At 48.1% G+C, this 24,374-nt stretch overlaps 1 protein-coding gene and 1 pseudogene across 1 annotated transcript in view; one reads left to right on the top strand and one right to left on the bottom strand.

Annotated features, from left to right (window-relative positions):
* The window catches only part of LOC147709904 (uncharacterized), a 33,251-nt gene extending 29,503 nt beyond the window's left edge, over positions 1–3,748 (bottom strand). Inside the window, exon 1 of the mRNA XM_086928342.1 lies at positions 3,474–3,748. The gene's annotated coding sequence lies outside the window, so the exon portion shown is untranslated. The remainder of the gene's footprint in view (positions 1–3,473) is intronic.
* LOC147709903 (ubiquitin-protein ligase E3C pseudogene) lies at positions 6–23,559 on the top strand (annotated as a pseudogene).
* Positions 23,560–24,374: the final 815 nt, after the last annotated feature.

The following is a 24,374-nucleotide window of genomic DNA, read 5'->3' as shown; positions in this document are numbered from 1 at the left end:
TAAAGATGTTTAGCTTTGAAGGAGATTTCAAGACGAGACCCATGGTGTCACTTGGCGGTACAAGTAGAAAGGAAGAAAAGTCATCTCTTCTGCATAAGACTCAGGAAGAAAGACGGAAAAGAGAGGAAGAAAGACGAAGATTAAAAAATGCAATAATTATTCAGTCCTTTGTACGAGGTTACAAGGACAGAAAACATCAATATTTGATTTGTGGAAGTAAATTTGATCGCTGTGCTGCTTTGACACAATCAGAGGGAAATGTGTCCATTACCCATGAAACTAACCTGACTCTTTTAGTACGACAACTTCTGTTTTTTTATAGGCAAAAGGAGGATTCTAAACGTTTGATGTGGATATGTCAACATTTAATCAAACAGAATGCTCAGTTTGTAAAGCAGCTGACTGGTCCCGACAGACGGACATGCCTATTTCAGATAAAGAGGTTGCTGGGGCTGTGTTGAAGATTGTTGCAACACTGCAATGAATACAGTTTGAATGTTGCACTTCCACTGAGAATGATTGAGGTATTTGCATCTGAGAGTACATATTTGCCTAAGTTGCAGGATGCCAACTACGTAGCATCAATAGTTGAACACATTTTGCAGTACATGATAAAGAAAGGATACTACAGGCCTTTTGGTAATAAATTGCAAACTTCCGTCAAGCATTGAATACACTGATGTTTCTCGAGTTCCTACTGCAAAGATCCTTCTTGAGAATGTTTTAAAACCACTGCACTTTTCATACCGTTATTGTCCAGAGGGCTCAATGATTCAGATCTTCACTGCCTTTACAGAGGAGTTTCTGGCTGCACCTTTCACCGATCAGATATTCAATTTCATCATTCCAGCGCTGGCTGATATACAGATTGCCTTCCCTTATGAATTCTTTCTGAATGAACTTTTAACGTCTGAAAGCCAGCTTTCAAGAAAAAGGGATAAAGCACCCTGGCTTTTTTATTTTGTTTTAAGAGTTGGGGAAACATATTTAGAAACACTTTCAGAGGAAGGTTTACTTGTGTATTTGAGGGTGTTGCAGACTTTTCTGTCACAGTTACCAGTTTCAGCATCTAATACAAACTCACAAGAAGGAAGTGATTCTGAAGATGAAGAGGAAGCAATTGGCCGGATGTCAACTACAACAAATTCCTTATCCTCACTCTCTCTCCTCCCCTACCTCTCATTACTTTCTCTATCCTTTCTCTCCTCCCCTAATTGTATTGCTGATTGGTTGATATAATGTTTACTTGTTGATCTTTTCTGGTACATTGTTGAACCACATTGTTGCACTTCCTTTTGTCTCTCCTGTCGTCTCCTACCGCACCCTCCCTCTATTTATGACTCTCCCTCCCTCCTCTTTCAATGTTTTGAGACTGAACTATTTTGTCTGATGCCCGATTGAGCTACTTGGTTTAGCTATAGGGGAGATGGGCCGTGGATTCCCTCCTTGGTCGTCACCTACCCAGTCGGTCTTTAGGCAGACTTCTTTTCATCTCTCCTTATTGTCTCTTCCCTAGCTCCTATCCTCTCTCCCCTTGCCTGCTACTCTGCCTACCCCCTGTCCTTTGTGCCCTTTCACTAAGCACTCCTTCTCCCCTTGCTGGGGAAAGATCCAATATTTATACTCTGGAGTCTCAGCGAACCCGCTGATTGAGTCTACTGCGCCAAGGGAGCCAATCACACTTGAGGTATGGTATGGCACCCCTTGCCAAAGCACTCCCTCTCCCCTTTTTGGGGGAGGATCCAGTATGTAGGCATTGGAGTCTCAGGGACCCCTCTGAGAGAGTCCACTGCGTAAAGGGAGCCTCTCGCAATAGAGATAGGGAAGGGATACCCCTTCCCCAGGGATCACAGCTTACTGGACTTTGGACGTTGCCTTGACTCATCTACCGGTTTGTGTCCCCGTCACCCTTCCCCTCCTCTCCCCATGCTGTGTCTCTCAGCTGTGTCTCTCACCCTCCCCTCCTCTTTCCCGCATTCATTATCTGTCTACTTCCCCTACTCCAACCCCCCTCCCGTGAATCTTTCACCTTGCCTTCTTTTCCCCTTACGTATATGTGCTTATTGTTTATCTCACCTTACAAATAACTATGTTACCATGCTCTAAGAATTGTGTAACCTTTGTAACGATGTAACCTGTAAGTATGATCTGATGCTCATGTAAAGCCCTCTGATACCTCCGGGTCTAGCCAGCGCTATATAAAACTTTAAAAAATAAACTGATGGCTCTTTCAAAGAAAGCTGTGTCTGTAATTACAGGAACATTTAATGCGGCTGCACAGACCAGGGGATCCGTCCCTGTCGGAAGCCTGACTCTGCCCAAGCCCTTCTGGGGGCTTCCTTCACTCTCCTGGCTCCCGGATGGGCCCTTGTCTGGAGACGTGCACTGCCCGGGCCCCTGAGGGCCCAAGGGGGGACTTCAGTGTCCGCAGACAGCAGCATCTTCAGATAGTTCAAGGACAAGAGGAAAACATCAGTGCCCGGCGGCACAGCGTCAACGCACTACAGACCAACACACTGGGAACAACACACACAGACCACAAACACACCAGAGACTAACACACACAGACCACAGACACACCAGGGACCAACACATACGGATATCTGTGTTTGTTGTAGGAAAAACCGCCAAATAAAATGCCGCTAAATTGCTGCTAAATTTCCATATTTGTGCCGCTAAATTTTCACTTTTGTGCTGCTAAATTTGCTAATCCATGTCGCTATATCCTGGGGGGTCTGTTAGGAGGTTTACTTACACAGAAAATGGAGTGACTAAATCTTTTGCAGGAGTGTAAAACCACATTTAAGAAATATAAAACAACTGCTTGGTGGTTTTAACGACTACAGTTGTGTGAATTAAGCACATCGTTTAGTGGTCTGGCATCTGATAAGATTCTCAAAGAAGATGGAGCCAAGTTACATTTCACAATTTGAATATTAAAATACCTTGCATGCCTTTTGGACTGTTGTTTTTACTGTACCCCAAAGCCATGAGCAGTATGGACTCGCTGCTAGGTCTCCCAATCTGTGTCATTAACACCTGGTGCTACAGGGGGCCCTGGCTGGATGATAAACGCATCGGTGCACAGGGGGAGAACAGAAGGACACTGTGGGCCTAGATTCAGTCCTAATACTGGGGGGCACATACCCTTCACACATACGTGTAACACTCCTGTTATACTTTTGTGGCTCAGCTTTAATAACATCCCAATAAATGCGAACTGAAGCAGAGTAGAGCGCATCGGCTGATGAAAGGGTGTCTCTAAAAATAGAGCATGATGACAAGATCACGAAATAAAGACTGCGCGTTAATCATAATAGACCTCCAGTTTTAAATGAAAAGTCCTTGAAAAACAAATAGTATAAATATGCAGCTCAAGCCATAGTACCCCAACCATCCCCCCCACCCCTCAAACACTGGCAGGGCCGGGCACAGGGGCACAGGCAGACTCCTAACCCCCCTAGGATCTGTACCTTCTGCAGTGAAGGGCCCGCGCACCCGGGCCGCCACCCAGAGGGGGGGCTTGATTTGTGCCGGTGCTGGGGATGGCTCATGTCCACTGACATGGGCTTTGTGAGGAGCCTCCAGTGCAGGAACTATCACACCCCTCATCCGTGCCACGCACTTCAGTATTGGAACGGATCTTCGTGAGATAAAATCCAACAAATCATCAAACGGATCCCTGAAGAAGCCCCTGCTCTCTGGGATCGGCGGCCCTGCTGCCTGCAGGAGAGGATCCTGGGCCTCCGGGGGCTGGATAGGTATCACTGGTTCTGGGCATGCGCGCTCCTTCTGTGATCCGTGTCACTGGTTCTGGGCATGCGCGCCCCTTCTGTGATCGGTGTCTCTGGTTCTGGGCATGCGCACCCCTCCTGCGATCAGTATCCGGTTCGAAGCGCGTGCACTCCTTTCGAGACTGTTTCTGGTTCTGAGCATGCGCATTCGTCCGTCCGTGTGAGGTGTCTCTTGTTCTGAGTATGCGCACTCTTCCATCTGCTGCACCAGGGCCCGGCCTCTGAGCATGCGCACAATCCAACTTCCGGCAGAAGGCTGCAACCTGCATATCTTTATGTTTTAACCTACCTTATGCGTGTCAGTGGCAGTGCTGTGCCTTTTATTCTGCATGTACTTCTGTAATCTTCTCTCTGTATTCTGTTTGGAGCGGTCTCACGGCTGCCGACTTTGGAGCTGGGAAGCTGTAGTAAGTAGTTTGCAGACATGTGCACGTAGAAGAGATACTTTATTGGAGAAGGAACACCAGTCCACCCAAAGCTTGCTGGCCAAGTACAAACTGACCCTTGCAGGGTTCCAACATGAGTCAAAAATTAGCTAGCATTCGCGCCAAGAATTTTCAATTCTATTAAGGACACGGAGGCGAGGATTATGCTTCTCTTTCTTATATTTGCTACTCACAGCAGCCAATGAAAAACGTTTTGTATGCAAATAAAACTACATTTCCCATGATGCTTGTACATACATCACATCCTGTATAGCCCAGTAAGAGCTGCTGTACCCTGTGTCTCCTCCTCTTTCTTTGCTCGAACTTATATAGTCCACACATTAATAAATCCAGTCCAATCCACAGAATATGAGTCCCAATAAACATCTTTCAACATGGAAGAACCATCTTCAAACTGGAAAGATTATGTCTTTTAAGCCAGAAGAACACCTGCTCCTTCCTTTTTTACTCGAAGCTGGAAGAACCCTCTTCAAGCTGGAAAGTTTACGTCTTGTAAGCCAGAAGAACACCTGCTCCTTCTTCGTTACTCGAAGCTGAAAGGAATGAGACAGGAAAACCCGTAACTTCTGCTGATACAGAGTATCAAGTACATGCGGGTGGGTAATTATTACAATACTGTAATAAACCGGGTGGGATAATCCTCGCCTCCGTGTCCTTAATAGAATTGAAAATTCTTGGCGCGAATGCTAGCTAATTTTTGATTCTATTACAGGACCGGAGGCTTCGGATTATGCTAGTTCAACGCTTATCCACACTACTACACTCTTAAATCTCCCACCGGTACATAAAATACTGTTTAAATATTCTGAGAAAATCAATCATTAGAATTGAAACTTGTTAAACAATGAGAATCATCAAAACACGAATGATAAGTATGGTTCTTGAACAGACTGCGTCTCACCATTGATTCTGAATACCCATTCCGGCAAAAATGCCCTCAACCATCGGCTATAATAGCCTCGAACCCACATATGAAATGTCAATAATCATCAACAGTAATATGACCAATTATATGTGAAAACTTCAGATAGTAAATCCGAGAATCACTGTTGTAATCCTTCAGGAATGGGAAGAAAACCTCTAAAAAATGCATTACTTCGAATTCGTGTGACCAGGCACTGTCCACATGCATTCCAGACACTGCTTAGAGCAAACTTCTTAGAGTAGATACTGTACCTGTAAAGCGCGGGATTGCCTCGCCGTAGAAACATCTAAAGGTGTAATACCTCGTAACACAGCTTGACCATATTTAATGTCCGGTCGACATACTATTATTTGTCTATTAATCAAAAGAAAAATCACTAGAATTAATCCGGGCTGGGATTTTTTCCCATCAAAAAAGAACTCGAAAAAAGGACCCGACGCAAGTTCAGAAACTTGCCCTGGACCGAGAGAGAACCGTAGAAAAACGGCCAAAATGGCTGCTATAAGGTGAAAGCTACTGAACTCCCTGTACATTATTGGTAAATAATTCACAAACTAGAGAAATCAGTCCTCACAAGACTGCCACATGGTGTACATACCAACAAGGTGACCCTCTATTGTCTAACCATATTGCGTGAGTGGAAGGACCCAGAAATACGAAATGGTCGCCCTCAGCGCGTTACAAAGCCGTGGAAAGCATTGTAGGTACCGGAAACTTGATCCGAAATAAAAGCAAAGCCGGAATACATACCACCTTGGGAAAAAAACTGTACTTACCACATTGCCATGTGCAAACCCAGATCCGTGCTTACTGAAGGCAACAAGTAACCTACGAGCCGTAGCTCCCTGGTGAATCATAAAACCTTTGCCTCGATCTACCTGAGTATCGCTGCATTAGAAAAAAGGAAAATTGAAAGGAAAGGCAAGGGACCGAGCCGGCCGCCGCCGCCGATCCAAGGAGCATTGGAATACAAAATGGAGACCTCCATGCGCGAAAATTCCCTCGACTTTCGTGGGAGCAGACCTACATTCTTTTCAGATGGAACTGACGTCCAACTGTAACAACTGTAACTGACAAATCAATCCTGCCCCGAAAGGATCTGTGAGGAAGAACTCAAAGGGCTTACAATTACTGACTGTCTCTCGGATGAGATGCCACCCCCAGCCATCTGAAGGTACCAAAGGCACCAGCCCATTACTGTCCTGTATGCTATAGGAGGTAATCCGCAGTAACCCAAATCTGAAAATTTCGGCAGAATGGCCTGAATCCTGGAACGAGTCCACTAAGAAGGTGCCCTATATGCCTATACCCGCTGATAGTTCCCGCAGTCGATATATTGCGCATGCTGATAGTAAGCCTCAAGAGGCCTGCACGATAAAGAACCAGAATAACAGAAAGATCGAAAACTGATTGACGGTGCCCAACGCACCGCCACTTTGGCACTCACCCAATGGAACACTTGCACTGATACCATCGGAAACATATTTCTAGCACTGTAGTTTGGGTCGTACAACAACTGAGTTGCAAAGGATTGAGATAAACCTGAAAACCTAATCTAAGAGTCACAATTGCATGAAGGTTATAACCTGACTCGTCCAGAACATCATAATCCGATGTCTGGAAGTGTGAAGGCTAAGGCCTGTGACTGTGTTAAGATAGACCTATCCCTACGTATATATACACCGCTAACTCGAAAAGTCACATAACTTGTTACTCGGAGAGACCTAGAGTGCTGAGAGCTTGGGATAACATACCCAGCATAAACTATCAGAACCGTCACCAAAACAACCGCCAATGAAGGGAAGGAGGAGACCACTAGACGCTCTCCTGAACGCTACATGGAAGAAACTGCAGAATATGACGGGAATATATGCCAGCAAAAAAGTCTACCCATTATAGATGCAACAAATCTGTCCCAGAGGGATCTGTCAAGATGCCCAACCATGAAGGATTTGCGACTCTGGGAGGAGCTGGCGCGAGAGGCGTCCTACCGACGCCTATTGCCGAGCGTGGCTGACTACGACTAGGATATTGATTTGCAGCCTGTCTAGTCTGAATAATCCCTTGCTAGTCTAGATCCCGTCGCACGCCGAAAGGGAAATACAAAATAAAATAAAATAAAAATAGAATAAAACAAAATAGAATAAAACAAAATCATGTTCAAGGATTTGTGGTAGAAGAACAATGACGGGCATCAATCAAGCCCTGTAACCCTGAGTCAGGGAATGTCATGCCTGGGGCCCTGTTGACCACACAAGAACTTGGAGAACCTGAGTGTCAACATAATTAGTTCAGGAGACTCATGCGCTCCGATCAATTAGTTGTCATCCTCCAATATACATCCCACCAATCACCTTCAAGGGATATCTGTATTCAATATATAGTAGTGCAAAGCACCGTGCAATGGAGGAGTAGAGGGGGAGCCAACCCTGTGCACACTAAAACAGAGAAATGAATAATGTTTCGGCTCCTCAGCAAAGCTGTAGTCATTATTTCAGCCCAGTGGGCGTCGGAGTCATCATAAAATACAAGGAGCGTGTGCGCACTCCGAGGGCCAGCCTATTGTTATCGCCTGGAGGCTACCAGGACATCTGCTCATATAAAGCACGAGGCAATGTGACCTCGAAACAAACAGGGGACGCGTGCGACGTGCGTAGGCCAAATCGCCAAAATGAAGCCCAAGTGGGTTACGCACACCGGAGCGTTATGACTCCATAACCGCTCTCGGCTACTAGGGAAAGCCTTTGGCGGAGAAAGCGCGAGACCGCGCAATGATCAGAACAACCCTAAGGAAGCGACAGGAATAGTGTTAATTCAGCAATGATAATCATTGAAACATCTAATCTTTGAGCCAAAATCTATACACAAACCACCATAACTCATTTTGTAGCGCTGTAACGCCAGCGCAGTATCGCAGCTCTTGAAGGAGCATTTGATTCAGTGTGCGGCCAAGCCAGGTCTTGTCATGACAATCAATTGCAGGTCCAACAGGCATGTCGCAGATATCCTCTGCGTGACATTTCCACTCTCGCAGGAGATCGCATTGTGGACTCTGGTGGATGAAACCAACACGTGCACACAAACCATTACAGTACAACAACTGTAAACACTCATCCGATTAATACCAATCTTAAGTGTAATTTAATATAATTTCGTCATTGTGAAAAAACACAACCTGAAGAACCTGGGAATCGAACCCTGAACCTCTTGGATAATAGACAAAATCCTTGCCCCTAGGCCACAAGGACTTAGGCACGTGAGTCTGAGTGGGCTGCCGACTCTGTCAATGGGGGAAGGTTACCAGCTACAGCGCAGTTGTGAGGAAAGCGGGGCACAATTAAGCCTTATTAGGCCACCCGCGGTGAATTTACACTGCCGAAAAAACCGCCGTTTAGAAAAATACATGGCGGCGTGCGCCCCCTAAAGATCTAAATGGGCCATGACAGCAGCGCGGCGCTCAGAGGCCGCAGGGAGTGAAGCGAAGCCCGAACGGGCCGTTGTTGAAATCCTGAAACTCTGCTCCGGGCGGGAGCACATCTTAATTACGGCGCTCCCAGCGGGAACCCTGTCAATCATCTGTGGGCATTCGGGAAAGTGTGTGTGGGGGGGGGGTCCCAGATAACCACATACAATGCTTCAGTATGAGCCCCCCCACAAAATCACACCGCTCCCAGCGGGAGCTTCTGAGGCCGACAATAGCCTGAAAGCAATGGCGCCAGCGCGCGCTAATCAAAAAACATGGCATTTTACAAGGAAAAAACGTAATGGCCCCTAATAGCCAATACACATACCGAACACAAGTATGTAACATAGCGCGATATAAGCGCAAACATAATCGACACATCACCAAGATAATTCAACAATCAATTACGATCATCACATAATGTTCAGAGCACTTAACTGTCTGCGTGAGCAGCAAAGAAAGAGGAGGAGACACAGGGTACAGCAGCTCTTACTGGGCTATACAGGATGTGATGTATGTACAAGCATCATGGGAAATGTAGTTTTATTTGCATACAAAACGTTTTTCATTGGCTGCTGTGAGTAGCAAATATAAGAAAGAGAAGCATAATCCGAAGCCTCCGGTCCTGTAATAGAATCTGAGTGACATGGAGAAACAGGAATCATGCCGTTTGAAGAACAAGCAATATACAACAGAAGCCCGGGCGTGGACTCAACATCCTGTTAGTCGGGGCAAATACGTCATCTCCCCGCGCCTACCAAAACAAGCATTTGCAATGCAATCTGTCTCCCCTTTTGGACCTTATGAGCACTGCTTATTTTGAGCCGGTGGTTTCCGATGCGGAGCACCGGCACTTAATCATCAACACCGGCGCCTGAGCACCAGTTAAGGTGACATTCATATTGGGCAGGCAGAGGTCGATTAAGTAATTCGCCTAGAATCACAGTATGTTGAGCTGACGCTGAGACACGAACTTGGTTCACTAGCTCCGAGGTCAGCAGCTCTGGCCATTATGCAACATTCTCTCCCTACTTGTAGGGTTTGTTGGTTCTATGGAGAAATGGAATGGTGGAAGCTGCTTCCCGACGAGAGCCCCGGCACTTATTTTTACAAATAAACCACTGCATATTAGTGTTTAGTCATTCAACACGTAATATTTTACAAACAACTTTGGTGTAGTGTCTTTAAGGATATATTATGGTTTGCCAATGGAGACGCATGTTTCCAATATTTTAGAAAAAAAGAAAGTGACATTATTTTGCATTTAACCTAATGTGTTTTATTTATTAGTGTATACTGTAGTTCCATGCTATGATTGTTTGTGGCACCAAATCTCAAAAACAATTATACATTTTATGAAGCAAACATCACATAAAGGTACCGCAGCAGCACAAACAATACAACTCATGTTTTTTTATTTGACCTGACCCCATTTTCAACGTGTAAAAATTCAAAATAACACAGGAGTACTCAGAACACCTAATGACATTTAACAGTGCCACCACATGCTTTCCAATGCAGGATAAAGGCACAGGAAGACACCTCTATCATTATTGCATCTGGATAGGTATTTGAATTTAGAAAGGAAATCAAAGTGTAGGGTGTTTTACAATGCAGGCCTCAGCTGCATGTTTATGAGAATGCTCAACATCTATATTGCTCAGCCTTTCTAATAATAAAATGGTTAAGTATGCTGTTAATAAAAAGTTATATAAAAAATGAAACCATATAAAGAACTGTTGGGCGATTTACACGCTTCTAATACTGTGGTTATTTCTGACACCATGATACAGATCAGAAGCAAGTTTACGCAGTGTTTGAGCACCTACGTTACACCTGGGTCAAAAATGTTATCAGTCGGTACCTAAATTTGCAAATAAACTTCAAAGACCACGGACCAAAATAAATATATGCGGTAAAGACTTTTAGACAGCCGCCTTGCCTCACCCGAAGAAGGAAGGCAACATGCTATCTGGTACCTGGGAACTGCTATCAGACTCTCCACAGCTAAGACAGACTGATTCGGAGGGAAATGTGGAGAATGTGCGACCCGCTCAGACCTAAGAAGGGTTGTAGGGCTGGGGCAGCTCTGACACAGGCCTGTTAGCCTTCCAGAGGCGCATGCCTATGGCTCTTCCTGGTGGGTGGCTGACTCGAGCCCAGCCCAACTAGCGGTTCTTCTGCATCAACCTTTTGCAAACTTCCAATTTTCGTTCCAGACTACTCTTCTACCAACGTGTGACTGACCCAGCTCCAGCCGCACCAACTTGTCTGAGCCACTGTTAGAAATGGGACCCTGGCTGGCCAAGACTCGCGTCGAGGTCAGTCAGGGATCACCATTCCTAAGGTCAGGGCAAGGGAGTTACACGCCAAGATAACCCCTACTCGCCCTCTAGGTAACGTGGCGCGAGCAGCAAGGCTAAACTTGGAGGCGATATGAGTTAAGTATTTGCGCACGCACCCCAGCAACAACACCCAAGGCCCACCACAAAGGAAACTCCACACAAGGATATATAAAAAATAGCCTTTGTATTACAATAAACACATTAGATAAAAACACACACTTTACAATGTGCCAGGGGCACGGGCAGAATTTACAGGGGATATTTACAAGACAGGGCCACCTGGACCACTGTCAGGATTCAGCACTTTTAGAAGTAACACTTTTTAGAAATAGCACTTAGAATGTAAAATTACATTAGCACAAAATAGCACACAACCAGTAATCACTGGTAACCAGGACCTCACTAGCACCACCTGTACTAGGGAGAAAACAACCACCTAATATATCACCATACCTGTAGGGGTGTAACAACATAACACATGATGCAATGCATACATTCAGCGGTGTAAAAGAACAAAGCACATGACGCATAAAAACACATTCAGAGGTGCAGAAACACCACAGTAGCGCAAAATCCACATTTACCACTACCTGTGGCAGTCCCTGTGTCCAAATGTCAGGGGCCTAAACGTGGCAGCTGCCCACAAAGTGCTGGGCAACTGTGAAGTGAGGAGGATGTGGCCACACGCTGGAGCCTCGCAGGCTCTGGCCAAAAGAATTTCCCCTAGAGCCTCTCTGGGCTCTTAAACAACAATAGCGCCAAAATGATGGGGGGAGCCTTGCAGGCTCTACAGAACCAAAATGCCCCCCTGAGCCCCACTGGGCTCTGTTCACAATGCCTGGAGCCTCTTTCAGGGCTCCGAACACGAAAATGGGGGCGTAGTTGGAGTCCCCCTCCTGGGGACTCAGAGAACCAGGTAATGCCCACACGAGCCTCCCTTAGGCTCGAAAACGAAGGAAATGCCACCTGGAGCCTCGGGGTTCCTAAGGACCAATGCGCCCGTTGCTGGAGCCTCTCTTAGGCTCTAAGGAATGCCTTGGGTTGGGGGGGAGCCTCGAGAACTGGAGCAGCACTCACCGGGACTTTTGCTGGTGCTGCGCGTCTCTCCTAAGCGGCGGCTCCTTTCCTCAGCTGCGGGCGGCCTCCGGTGATCCTCTGTTCTGTTCACCAGGGGCCAGGCGGGCCCTCCCGTTCCCCGGGGGGGCCCCACTCGATCCAGCGCTGGTGTCTCTGGCTTCCCTGCAGCTTCCCCCAGCTGGGCCAATCCCAGCGCGGCTCAAGGGCGGGACTTCCGGGTTGCTCCAGACCTGGCAACGTCCTGCTGCAGTTTGCCTGGCTTCCTGCCTCGGGTGTCCGCCAATGACAGCGCGGCCCCGAGCAGGGAGGCGGGCACTTCCGGGTCGCACTTGGCAGTGGCCCGGCAACGTTCAAAAACACTCCTGGGCTGCGGCGGTGATTTCAACACGGAGTGGGCTCCCGTGTTAATGAAATATCCAGCGAGGTGGGCACTCGCTGTGGGGGTCAACAAACCCGTGGGCAATATGCCGAAATCGGCAAAAACGGGTCCAATGCCGGGTGGGCACCGGCCTTTACAAATAAAGCGCTCCCCAGCGCTACAGCCAAAATAAAGCGCTCTTAAGCGCTAGAAGCAGAACGAAGCGCTCCCAGGTGCCCTCAGGGAGATAAAGCGCTCCCAGCGCTGGCAGACAGAATAAAGCGCTTCCAGGCGCTTCAGGGGAAGCACAAGTTCAGCAAAGTCCAGGCAAAGTCCTCCTAGGCAGGCAGGGGGGCAAAGCTGGGCCCAGAGCCAGCTCACTGGGTCTCCAGGCAGGGAGACAGTCCAAGTGGCGGTCCTCTGGCCCAGCAACAGCAGCAGCAGCCCCCTCAGGCAGGATCCTGGAAGAGAACAACTTCTGTGGGGACACAGCCCCATTTTTATACAGTACATTCCTTTGTCTGAAGGTGCAGGGTGGGGGCGGAACCAGTCGCAGCTGGTTCTTGAGTACCCTTGATGGCCCAACCACCCCTTTCTTTCACTGGCAGGGCTAGGGACATCAGTCACACCACAGGGGGGCGGAGCCAGCATTGTCTGGGGAAAACCCAGCCTCATTCAGGCCACAGGTACACTCCTCCCCAGCCATCAGCATGCTAATCTCCCACTCACCACCGGGCAGACCCATCCAGCCTTCCTGGAGCCAGGCTCACCAGCCTGCTCCAGCCAATCACACACCAGACACATTTTATATTAATATGCCAACTCCTAGAAGTGGCACTTCTACATATGACACACTCATGCAACACACACCATTGCGAAGCATTCACTCCCACGAGTTCGCACATATCAGATTCGAACCTGTACACCCCACGCATCAGGAACTACCAGGGACACATACATTCCCCATGCATTCCTATGGGAGGGCAGGCCTATCTCATCACATGCACTCAGAGTGCGCACGCACTTTCCACTGGGACACAGTGAAAGTGCGCAGAACCCAAAAATCACCATCACCAGGTCACCATTACAAGCAAAAAGTCTAAGGGTGAACCTGCCCTAAGGGCCAAGTCCAACACAACCCCCTTCCAGCCAAAACGCAGGGTAGAACAATCACCACCGTGATGGACTTCCCTGCTTGGGGCGATAGAACACGGACGCGGGCCCGCAACTGCAGGGACACCCTCCTGTTCTACGCCACGGTGAACCCATGGGATTCCTTCTCAACACACTGTCTGGACCAACTGGGCTACCCCACTGGTACTCCCGAGCTGTCCGCGGCCAGGACCAGGCCCTGGGCCACCCAGGTGCCACCGGTCCTTGCCTATTCACAGAGTGGGGGGTAGTAACCCCTGGTACATAGTAGCCATTCTCCACTCTTCCTGCCTGCAAGACAGGACTAGACTGCCACTGGTTCTCCAGCCTAGGGTCTACAACCTCAGGCGGACCAGGAGTCTCGGGGAAGGCTTTCCTCCCCCTACCTCTTCTTCTAGGGTTCCTCCTCCTCCTGCGAGGGGTACCCTTACAACGCCACTCCAACACAGGGTTTAACCCCTCATGTTGCACCGGGGTCAGAGGTGGGCTCTCCCACCCTCTGCACCCCCTTCCAGAGGTCTGCCCTCTCCCAACTGGAGAAGTTCCTCTGGAAGAAGAACCGGTCAGGACACTGGTTACAGTCGTCCTACCCTTCAGGTCAGGCTGATCCTGAACCTGGCCTTCCGACCTCTGGTCTAAAACCTTCGGTGGAACAATTGCCTGGCACTCCAGGACTTCTGGGGATTCACACACCATCCCCCTGAGGCTAACAAATGACACATATGTTGTGTGACTGTCTGCCTGGCGCAGATCTCCCGCCTCCTGTCCACCTGACAGTGCGCAAAGATCCCCCAGCACAGAAGTGGTGTCACCATGGTCACTACACGGGATCCTAGCCCAACTGGGTAGTCCCTGACCCACTGGTTCTTCCACTGGGGAACTCCCCCAATCACTCCTCACGCTGGACTCCTGTACCCTCCCTACCGGAGCGGTACTGCCAGACTCTAGAACCACAGGAGCTCTGGTTACAGACGCTCCAGGTCCTCTACTCACTAGGAGATCTTCCTCAAATGGACTAACAGGACAGCCTAGGTCCCCAACCTGGTGTTCCCTACAGAAACCATCCAAGTCCTGAGGCAGGGCTTCGGGCGTCTGGGGAACCTCGGTCTCCCCCTCACTCCTGCTCCACTGAGCCAGGCAGTGAGCCCCTACACTCTCCTCGCTATCCTGGGACCTAGCTGGGCTACACTGAGCCTCCTCCACCACGCTGGGCTGGAGGATACCTGAACCACTACTTTTGGAGTCACTCACCAATGACTCTAGAGAACCTCTAGCACTCTCCCAGCGGTCTGCTTCCTCTGCAAGCTCGTATGGTTCAGACAATCCACACCCTACTAGGTGTTGGCGCAATCCTGGATAAACAACACTGAGCAACTGCTCTCTGAGAAACATATCAAACAATATGCCCCAATCACATTTCGTGGGCTCCCGTACCCAATCACACAGGGCTCCACAACAGTCATCCACAAAATCTTCCCAAGACTGCTGAGACGGTTTCCTAAGGTTCCTAAACCTCAACCTATTCTCCTCCTCTGGGGAAACAGGAACCATACTCGGGGAACTGGGAGTGGGATTTCCTCCACTGAAATCTATGTAGCTGCCACCACTGGACTCAACCCTCCCTGGAGAATCCAGACAAGCAACACTGCGCGCAGGGGATAGTCTACCCTCCAGAGCTACTTTGCCTCTGGTGGAGGCCCTCTCAGCCTCCTCTATCCTTTCCTGCGCTAAGACCCTCTCAGTCTCTAGCTGTTGCTTCTTAACCTCCAGCTGCGCCATAGCCTGGGCATGCTCTAACCTGAGCTTCTCTAAGGCCAGCTGGTGTTCCCTTTCTCTCCTCCTATCTTCCCGCTCCTCTGGGGACAGGGAAAGGGATGAGGCGCAGCCTCCTACGCTGGACCCAGCAAGGGACTCCCTATCTATGGGGTCCTCACTATCTGCTGGCGTCCCTGTGCTATCATTTTCTTCCTCCTCTTCTGAATCTTCAGGGCTCCCCACAGACCCACCACCCTCCTGGTGTGAGGCCCGGGCCCTTTCCTCACTGCGCTCAAGATCCCATTGATCCTCTTGCCATTTGACCATGCATCTCCTAAGTGCATACCAGCCTGACTGATCCGCCCCTATGCCTCTCTCTTCACAGAACTTTCTCAGCTCCCACACACCGTATGTGGCTAGATCATTGAAATCAAAAACAAGCTCCATTCTGGCAGACGTTCTGGTGAAAAGATTACACAGGGAACCTAGGGGTCTGAGCTAACACAGGAGTACACAATTCACAAAGGTTCAGCAAGTTCCCTCTCCCAGAGAACTCACACTCACTTGCCTAGTGCCACACACCATTCATTCACACACAACCCCCCCCTCGGACCGGTAAGGCAGTTTCTACCACCCCTGATTCCTCAACCTGACCACACGTGACACAGGTACCAAACTCTGGGCGCGGGGCAGGGGAACAAATGTACTTGACACAATTGCACAATGATACCTTCAGGAGAAGAAAATAATGGAACTTCAAAAACAATAATCCCCTAAAATGTGGTCATCTAAAATGCAGAGTTTTGTAGTGTGGCCTGTCGCCACTGTGGTACAACGCAAACACAAATCCTCATCCTCACCGCTGCGTCCAATGTTAGAAATGGGACCCTGGCTGGCCAAGACTCGCGTCGAGGTCAGTCAGGGATCACCATTCCTAAGGTCAGGGCAAGGGAGTTACACGCCAAGATAACCCCTACTCGCCCTCTAGGTAACGTGGCGCGAGCAGCAAGGCTAAACTTGGAGGCGATATGAGTTAAGTATTTGCGCACGCACCCCAGCAACAACACCCAAGGCCCACCACAAAGGAAACTCCACACAAGGATATATAAAAAATAGCCTTTGTATTACAATAAACACATTAGATAAAAACACACACTTTACAATGTGCCAGGGGCACGGGCAGAATTTACAGGGGATATTTACAAGACAGGGCCACCTGGACCACTGTCAGGATTCAGCACTTTTAGAAGTAACACTTTTTAGAAATAGCACTTAGAATGTAAAATTACATTAGCACAAAATAGCACACAACCAGTAATCACTGGTAACCAGGACCTCACTAGCACCACCTGTACTAGGGAGAAAACAACCACCTAATATATCACCATACCTGTAGGGGTGTAACAACATAACACATGATGCAATGCATACATTCAGCGGTGTAAAAGAACAAAGCACATGACGCATAAAAACACATTCAGAGGTGCAGAAACACCACAGTAGCGCAAAATCCACATTTACCACTACCTGTGGCAGTCCCTGTGTCCAAATGTCAGGGGCCTAAACGTGGCAGCTGCCCACAAAGTGCTGGGCAACTGTGAAGTGAGGAGGATGTGGCCACACGCTGGAGCCTCGCAGGCTCTGGCCAAAAGAATTTCCCCTAGAGCCTCTCTGGGCTCTTAAACAACAATAGCGCCAAAATGATGGGGGGAGCCTTGCAGGCTCTACAGAACCAAAATGCCCCCCTGAGCCCCACTGGGCTCTGTTCACAATGCCTGGAGCCTCTTTCAGGGCTCCGAACACGAAAATGGGGGCGTAGTTGGAGTCCCCCTCCTGGGGACTCAGAGAACCAGGTAATGCCCACACGAGCCTCCCTTAGGCTCGAAAACGAAGGAAATGCCACCTGGAGCCTCGGGGTTCCTAAGGACCAATGCGCCCGTTGCTGGAGCCTCTCTTAGGCTCTAAGGAATGCCTTGGGTTGGGGGGGAGCCTCGAGAACTGGAGCAGCACTCACCGGGACTTTTGCTGGTGCTGCGCGTCTCTCCTAAGCGGCGGCTCCTTTCCTCAGCTGCGGGCGGCCTCCGGTGATCCTCTGTTCTGTTCACCAGGGGCCAGGCGGGCCCTCCCGTTCCCCGGGGGGGCCCCACTCGATCCAGCGCTGGTGTCTCTGGCTTCCCTGCAGCTTCCCCCAGCTGGGCCAATCCCAGCGCGGCTCAAGGGCGGGACTTCCGGGTTGCTCCAGACCTGGCAACGTCCTGCTGCAGTTTGCCTGGCTTCCTGCCTCGGGTGTCCGCCAATGACAGCGCGGCCCCGAGCAGGGAGGCGGGCACTTCCGGGTCGCACTTGGCAGTGGCCCGGCAACGTTCAAAAACACTCCTGGGCTGCGGTGGTGATTTCAACACGGAGTGGGCTCCCGTGTTAATGAAATATCCAGCGAGGTGGGCACTCGCTGTGGGGGTCAACAAACCCGTGGGCAATATGCCGAAATCGGCAAAAACGGGTCCAATGCCGGGTGGGCACCGGCCTTTACAAATAAAGCGCTCCCCAGCGCTACAGCCAAAATAAAGCGCTCTTAAGCGCTAGAAGCAGAACGAAGCGCTCCCAGGTGCCCTCAGGGAGATAAAGCGCTCCCAGCGCTGGCAGACAGAATAAAGCGCTTCCAGGCGCTTCAGGGGAAGCACAAGTTCAGCAAAGTCCAGGCAAAGTCCTCCTAGGCAGGCAGGGGGGCAAAGCTGGGCCCAGAGCCAGCTCACTGGGTCTCCAGGCAGGGAGACAGTCCAAGTGGCGGTCCTCTGGCCCAGCAACAGCAGCAGCAGCCCCCTCAGGCAGGATCCTGGAAGAGAACAACTTCTGTGGGGACACAGCCCCATTTTTATACAGTACATTCCTTTGTCTGAAGGTGCAGGGTGGGGGCGGAACCAGTCGCAGCTGGTTCTTGAGTACCCTTGATGGCCCAACCACCCCTTTCTTTCACTGGCAGGGCTAGGGACATCAGTCACACCACAGGGGGGCGGAGCCAGCATTGTCTGGGGAAAACCCAGCCTCATTCAGGCCACAGGTACACTCCTCCCCAGCCATCAGCATGCTAATCTCCCACTCACCACCGGGCAGACCCATCCAGCCTTCCTGGAGCCAGGCTCACCAGCCTGCTCCAGCCAATCACACACCAGACACATTTTATATTAATATGCCAACTCCTAGAAGTGGCACTTCTACATATGACACACTCATGCAACACACACCATTGCGAAGCATTCACTCCCACGAGTTCGCACATATCAGATTCGAACCTGTACACCCCACGCATCAGGAACTACCAGGGACACATACATTCCCCATGCATTCCTATGGGAGGGCAGGCCTATCTCATCACATGCACTCAAAGTGCGCACGCACTTTCCACTGGGACACAGTGAAAGTGCGCAGAACCCAAAAATCACCATCACCAGGTCACCATTACAAGCAAAAAGTCTAAGGGTGAACCTGCCCTAAGGGCCAAGTCCAACAGCCACCATGCCACAAAATGACTAATTATCGTGCCGGTCACTCCCCCATTAAATGTGCGACTGACCCAGCGCCAGCCGTACCAACCTGTCAGAGGCACTATGCCACAAAATTACTTGATTACTATGCCGGCCATTCTCCCCTCAAACGTGTGACTGACTCAGCACCATCCCTGCTAGAACACCAGAGGCACTCTGTTACAGAATCTCAAATTTTCCTTACAGACACGTCCGCCTCTGCTCCCAGGCCATGTGTCATCAGCTGTCACCAACTGCTTCAGTCAGCAAACCACACAACAATCCCCTTGGTCCGGGTCTCCGGCTCCTCACCTGTGTCCGACGCCTGTCTCCCGAGCGTTTACAGGTTGAGCCAAACGGCGGTGCCACGGCCCGGCCCGGCCTCTCCGGCCCGTCCAACATGCCCGGGATGGTAGATTATGGCAGCCCTGTGGCTGTTGTGGATGTTTGCACAGCAGTGGGCCATGATTCCAAAAGTGTGTGCTGCGCAGTCCGTGTTGGATCCATCCATCTAGGCGTCACTGGAGAGCAAGAGAAAATGTGTGCAGGACACAGCCCCCCACTCCACACGCTGACAGGAGCGGTCCAACACCCCCATGCACTGTGTGAGCCTCTGGAGAGGGTTCATTTGGCGCACAACAATGCAGCATGGCAGCTCTAGTGACCATAATGACCTCCCTGGCTTGCTGCTAGCGAGGTAGCTCAGCGGGTCAATGCGCCTACTTAAAAAAGATTTGCATGACCGGCATGAGAAAAATTCAAGTCCCAAGGGCCGACTAACACTTTCATTATTTTAACGTAGATGAAATAATAAGTAAACATTCAATTAATTTTACTGCTCGGGTGTTTCGTTTTGAATTTGCCTTACAAAATTGGTGAAGAGGGGGCTATATTTATGATGGCAATTTATTGGATGAACATTATGGTTTTGCTAATAAATCTGAAGCCATTTAACGAAAATATAGTTTCACAACAAGCACAACCAGACCTGGTTATAAGGAGTGAAACACACATGAGTAAGAGTACTACGCTACGTAGCACTGAGGAGGAAGGATCTGAGACTAGGACAAACAAGCATTTGCAATGCAATAGGACTTACATTTAAGCGAGACCTATAGCATTGGAAACGGGAGTGCTGGAGTGTGAGAAGGCACGAACGGGAGTGTGGTGAGGGGTATGGGGGGGGCAGAATTCACAGACTGCGGGAGGGAGGCCACTAGAAGAAAATAGTTTTTTTTTTTAAATGGTCTTTTTATTAGTAATACATTTCCAATCATCACAGGTATAAATTGCAGACAATTCAATCTTAGAATATCAGGAACAGGTTACTGAACATAGTCATACAGTCATGCAGAGTGTGAGATGTTTCCCCTTAGCCATTTCCAATTCTACAGTCGGAGATATACATAGATTTCCACAATATGCATTCCACCCACTCCACTTTCTGTCCCATAAGAAAATAGTTTTTGATGTAAAGGGGCCAGTAGCCATGGAAGGATACTAATGATGACATGGCCGTCATGAGGAGGGACTAACGAGCCTAAAACCAAGTCAGCATTTAGGACCTAAACCAATGAAAAAGATGGGCGGAGAGTGGGCGGAGCTTCCACGAAGCTCTCACGCTCTACTGAACACTGCATGCCTCGCAAAGCGAGCAGCCTTGCGCTGCAACGCTAGGCTCGACCTAAAAATTAATGTGACTTTGTGTAACGCCTTACACATTGACTGCATATAAGCAGACATGAAGTTGGTGACCCTGCCAGACACCATTTCCTTGGAGGAAACCACTTGTCTAAAAGTCCCCATCAAGGTCTTTGTCATTGCAGTTACAGCCAAGGTCCTCAGAGTTATTGCCTCTGGGTACCTAGTAAACTTAACGGGTCTGGCGGTAAGCACAGTAAGGCTGCGCCACTACGTAATGAACAAGACAAATGCCAATACTGTGCACTAGTTTTCAATCAATGAAAGAAGAAGCTCCTAGTCGCTAATTCAAAAAAGACCACTCTTTCAGTCAAAGTTTCTAGTAGAAAAATTAGAACTCTTTTATTTTTGCTTTTTGTTATCAATTTAGTTTGTTTTTTTATGTTTCAAAGAAGAGATTTTTTACATATAAATGTATATACATATATTTACAACATCAAACAATCACCATAATTAGAACATGGAGGAGTGAAACTTTTTGGTGGGGCAAGGGAAATAATTGTGGGAGTGGTTTGTGTAAACACTAAAGACACAAATGGACACAAGACACGTGTACACAAGACAGTGGATATACATCAAACATTTCTAGGGCGCGGTGGTAATTGGTGGTACAGTTTTATCAAAGTATTCAAAGAATTGAGTTGCTGTATTTTATAACGGAGCTAGATCCTAATCCTATTCGCAATCATAGGAGTGATATCATACAATAAATGAGCTCCAGAAATCAAAACAGTAACTAAGACCAAACACTTGTTCACAATATTTTTCTATCACTCTTATTAGTACAGAATTTGAACCAAGGCCATCAACTTGGCACCACACACAACTACCGCCTCGGTCGACGCGTTTCGAATCCTTAATAAGTGTAAAGGATTCTCTTCAGGACCACACACAATTAATCTGGAAAACACAATAAGTGAAAAGATTCTGTCAGTCAAAAAATAAAAGAGAGACTCTCAACTTTCATTCAGCCACCGCATACTCTCAGTAAGCTTACCTGTCGCAGAGTCTCAAATAGAGTTTAGAGGTTGTAGTAAGCTACAAAGGATTGAAAAACATGAATCAGAACGGGGTCGCTAAGTCGTCATACTACATCAGTTTATTGGGAGGGGTTTTTTCAAGTACTCACTAGCAAGTGGCAATAACATGTCCAGCTGTAGGTCGAATTCCTTTCGCAAAAGCAGTGTGAAAATCCAACACTCATCAGCGCTCAGTAAGTTCGGGTTATAGCACCTCGAGATTAGTTCTGGGGAATGCAATGAGGAAAGGCTGTTAGATTAGCCTATCGTAACGTAGTGGTGGTAACTCTTGTAAAAGTTCAGCATGGCCAATAGGACAGCCACGGGGGGCGTTCTCAAAAAAAGGTGACTATTCTAAAACGGTATGTGACAACCGCTAGGTCTATCTGTCTTAAAGGTAATCATGAAGCCTATGTGCGGGGTGTTACGTAGCCCTTAATGCGAAGGCGACCGGTCCAAAGTTATGGCTATGGTGAGCGGTATTTTTTGGCTCTGAGGGGTTCGCGGTGCGAGGCTGCGCAGCGCGATCCTTCCTTACCTGGGATCAGGCGTCCGTCTCCTCCAGATTAACTCGCCATCGTGTGTTTACGCAATGCAAATTAGTTCCGGTTCAGCCTTATTTGAGTGGACGGTATTTCCGGGTTGATTCACATGAATCATGGGAATTGTAGTTTCGCATCATGTTCGACGTGAAGACCTGTGTACAAACTGCTGAATTATGATACTAATGTTCATATATCGCCTCTATTGCAAAACAATTAAAGACGCTAGGAGTGTTATGCTTTGTGCAATCGGAGAAATATTCTGTATGCTCCGCATGAGGTCACTTAGCGTAATGCTTATGAGAGGAGTGACGTTCCGCACATGATATCTAGGTCTAATCACTAAGGTCATGTATACACAAAAATGAAACAACACCACCTGGACGACCCATAATTTCTGGATGTGACTCTTTATTCGAACCAGTCTCGAAATTCATAGATTTCTTCTTAAAACCATTTACACTGACGGTTAAATCTTTCCTTTTGGACACCACGGACTTTTTGACAAAACTGGACCAATTACCATTCACAGAGAACCACAACCTTTTAGTGAGCATGGACATTGTATCACTTTATACCCAGATCCCCCAAGAACAAGCATTGGAGGTACTTGAAATCTTCCTGAATAGACGAGAGAGCCCATCTAAAATTCCCACAGAATTTATTCTTAAACTGGCCAAACTTGCACTTACAAAAAACTATTTCAAGTTTGGTGAAGATTTCTACTTCCAGATAAAGGGGGTCGCTATGGGCTGTCCTTTTGCCCCAGAATTAGCGATCCTTTTTATGAGTCAATACGAAGATACCTTTATTCACAATGACAACTCATTCCACCAATGGATTGGTGGATGGGTGCGATACATAGACAATGTCTTTTTCACCTGGTCGGGGACCCCAGAACAACTAAATCAGTTCCACGATTGGATCAATAACAGGACAGAAGACATTAAATTCACTCTCCAGACCTCTGAGACAAGGATGTCTTTTTTAGATGTTGAAGTCTACTGTTCAAATGGACAACTGGTCACCACTCTATTTAAAAAGAAGACTGACCGCAATAAGGCATTGGACTTCTCAAGCAGTCACCCAAGAAGTTTAAAACAAAATCTTCCAATAGGGCAGTTTCTGCGTATTCGCAGAAACTGTACCTTCAAAGATGAATTCATGGACCATGCTGATGTCCTAAAAGAGAAACTCCTAGCTCGTGGCTACCCAGCCAAACTTCTCAAACAAGCAATCAAGAGAGCCTGGTGGACACCTCGTGAAGAACTATTAACCAAAAAACAAAAAACCCACCAACAACGAACCGTGTGTGTATCCACATACTGCACTTCATCTAATATCCTTAAAAAATTGATCCATCAGAACTGGCATCTAGTCAAGGACCTTGACACCCAATTGACAGACGTCCCCCTTTTTGCATACAAAAAGGATAAAAGTATTGCAAACCATATCGTCTGAGCAGCTATCCCTAAGCCTAAAACTCTGACACTACGTGACTATTTGAGCCTGCCTCCAATAACTGGCCATCACAAATGTGGCACATGTCTTTGCTGCTCGTCGACCATTGAAGGTAATCTTTTCCAGCATGCAGGGATATCTTGGAAACATGATCAGTTTACCAACTGTAAAACAAAAAATGTGGTCTATGGCCTACTCTGTCCGTGCGAAAAACTATATAAAGGCAAGACAACTCAAGAAGTGAGACAGAGAATGTCTCAACACAAGTCCAGAATTAAGAAAAAAGTTCTTACAGCTCCATTGGTACAACATTGGATAGATAAAGCGCACAGCGAACAGGAGTTTAAATGGACAATAATCTCTAAAATTGACACTGACCCAAGAGGCGGAGACGTAGAGGCTAAGTTGCGACAACGTGAGGCAATGTTGATACTGAAGTTTAATACTACAATACAAGGCCTTAATGAAATGTCTGAATTATACAACTTGTAAACATTTCCCTTGAGCAAACGTGTGTAACCATCATGCTCAGCATCAACTTAACAGCATCGCATATTCAGGGCTTTCAGCCCCATGAGCTTCACCTCCGTTTCTCCAAACCTGACGATATCCGAGTATACACCCCAATGAGTCTTAAGCCTATACATGACCTTAGTGATTAGACCTAGATATCAGGTGCGGAACGTCACTCCTCTCATAAGCATTACGCTAAGTGACCTCATGCGGAGCATACAGAATATTTCTCCGATTGCACAAAGCATAACACTCCTAGCGTCTTTAATTGTTTTGCAATAGAGGCGATATATGAACATTAG

Source organism: Lissotriton vulgaris, chromosome 6, assembly GCF_964263255.1.
Source record: "Lissotriton vulgaris chromosome 6, aLisVul1.2, whole genome shotgun sequence".
In the NCBI taxonomy this organism is placed as follows: domain Eukaryota; kingdom Metazoa; phylum Chordata; class Amphibia; order Caudata; family Salamandridae; genus Lissotriton; species Lissotriton vulgaris.
The sequence above is the reverse complement of the archived record's forward strand: the minus strand, read 5'-3'. Positions and strand labels throughout refer to the sequence as shown.